The sequence below is a fragment of the Penaeus japonicus genome, unplaced genomic scaffold, assembly GCF_977035675.1.
Source record: "Penaeus japonicus unplaced genomic scaffold, GWHDUDI00000001_assembly GWHDUDI00000034, whole genome shotgun sequence".
Taxonomy (NCBI): Eukaryota; Metazoa; Arthropoda; class Malacostraca; order Decapoda; family Penaeidae; genus Penaeus; species Penaeus japonicus.
This window is the reverse complement of record NW_028234436.1, coordinates 5,890,794-5,893,293: the sequence shown is the minus strand read 5'-3', so window position 1 is coordinate 5,893,293 and position 2,500 is coordinate 5,890,794. Positions and strand designations below refer to the sequence as shown.

General features: G+C 43.8%; 1 protein-coding gene across 5 annotated transcripts in view; it reads left to right on the top strand.

Annotated features, from left to right (window-relative positions):
* LOC122243177 (caspase-1) overlaps nucleotides 1–2,500 on the top strand; it is a 98,746-nt gene that overhangs the window by 79,335 nt on the left and 16,911 nt on the right. The gene's annotated exons all lie outside the window — the stretch shown is intronic.

The window sequence follows — 2,500 nt, the reverse complement described above, 5'->3', positions numbered from 1 at the left end:
CCCAGGAAAATAGTGAACCCATTACCTGCAAGAATTGTCAGAAACTTTGTTAAACAATTTTGAACAGTCTCTCTCCAGTCGAGAGCCAGCGATCTCACTGAACAGACCTGTAATGGCCTCTCGTGACCGAGAAACCTGAACACATACACATACATACACACACACATATATATCTTCATATCTATATATATTTATATATACATATATATATACAAATATGGTATGATAATATATCATTATAAAGATATAAATTACATTAGTTTACCCTTTCTTCTCTCTTTTTTGGTGTAACTGATATACATATATATACATATGTATACATACATATATATACATATATATATATATATACATATATATATATATATACATTTATATATATACATATATATATATATATGTATATATATATGTATATATATGTATATACATGTATATATATATATCTGTATATATATATATTTATATATATATATGTATATATGTATATATATAATATATATACATACATATATATACACGTACATTATATATATATATATATATATATATATATATATATATATATATATATATATATATATTATTCATCTATATATTCATTTACTTATTTTAATATATTTAGATAAAGAGACATACATACACACACACACACACACACACACACACACACACACGCACACACATATATATATATATATATATATATATATATATATATATATATATATATATATATATATATTTAAATATATAAATATATATATATATGTATAGATAGATAGATAGATAGATAGTTAGATAGATAGATAGACAGATAAATAGATAAATAGCCAAGTCATTCTCTGTAAACAGAGTTTGACTCTCCGCTCTTGGGGTGGCCTTTGGTGTGTTCCCAGACCCCTTCCGGGTCTGTTTCCGTCTTGGAACATCCACCAGGGCCGGAAACTCCTTTGTGTTGAAGGTGTCCGGTGGTGGTTTTGTTTTGGGCGGTGCTTCCTTCCTCTTAGGAGGGGGGGGGGGAGCCCTTACCCCTTTGTTCTGCCCCCAGACATAGGTGCCTGGAGGGGCAAGGAACAAAGTCTGGTCGTTTTGCAATGACCTCTTGCCGCCGAAGAGCCTCTTTCCTGACGGAACATCCGAGGCTCCAGGCGTGGTGCTTTTTGTGGCAGTTGGGACACTTGGCAGTAGTGTCCCGCTTGCCGTCTTTGTGTGCTTCGAGGCACACCTCCGTACTGTGTGCCTGACTACAGACACCACACTTCGGCTTTGCAGAGCAAGTGGCCTGGTGGTGTCCGTACTTCTGACACGTGAAGCAACGGAGTGGGTCAGGGACATATGTCCTGAGGTTGTAGGAGCCCCAATTACCTAGGTCCAAGGACGCAACTGGGGCTCCCTTCAAGGGGACCAGGACTTGCCTGGTTGGGTGCTTCCATTTGGAGAGTCGGGAAGCTCCCACCACCTTGGGATGGGCGGTGATGACCTCAAGGTCATACATCTGAGGGAAGCCAAGAAGCACCATCTTGGACTTCCGCTCATCAGAAGTCAGGGCCGCCAAACTCACCTTCCGCCTGTCCTGGAGCTTGTCAGTCTCCTGGAGGAAGGTGAGAGTGGCCTGGTCCTTAGGGATGATTATCATGCCTTGGTCTGTGGCAATTCTAATCGTCAGACAGCACTGCCTCTGGGATTCCAGAGCCCATACCATCTGATAAGCGTTGTCGAATCCTAGGGGGAACCCTAAACTGGGGGAACCGACTCGGGGCTACAGACTCGCCCTCCGAGTCTGTAGCCGGCCGAGGACGCTTAATGCCTGCCTTCCGAACCGACGCCGGAATTTTGGCAGTAGGGCCAGCAGGCTTGGAGGGTCCTGTCTGGCTTCCATTTTTGGTTTGACTCGTCTTCTGGACCGACGCCAGAGACTTGTCCGTGCCAAGGGCTGGTTTGGAGGGTCCAGCCTGAGGCTCTTGGGTAGGCTTTCTCTGAACCGACGACAGAGCCTTTCCCAACTTTCGACTTTTGTCACCAAGGACCTTAAAAGGTTCCAAGATGTCAGCCTTGGTCATCTTCGTTCCAGGTTCGTTAACGTGGGGGTCAGTCAGGGTTTTTTTTATTGTAAGATGCCATAAAGTAAAGCGTTCAATTCATCCTCCCACGCCCCCACCCACCACGGAGTCCAACAAGGGGAAGCTGTGCACTGAGATCATGCTCAGAAGCCACAGGGGTGGTAGGAGGATATACACAACCCCTGCCTCGCATTGATAGCATTCGTTAGTACATGCGATTGCCTGCAAGACAGAAGCTGCTTGACCCTAGCCTAGCTCAAAAGAGAGACCAACCGATTGACCTAATCGAGCCAAGACCAGGCCACCCGTCTTGCTGGAATAGAGGACCAAAGAAGTGTGTTGCTAGCCGCAGGGCGTACTCATACACGGCATCACTCAATCTCCAGGACTCCCGTCTCCCAGCGCACAGGGGCGCCTCGCATGGCAAACACGTGGGC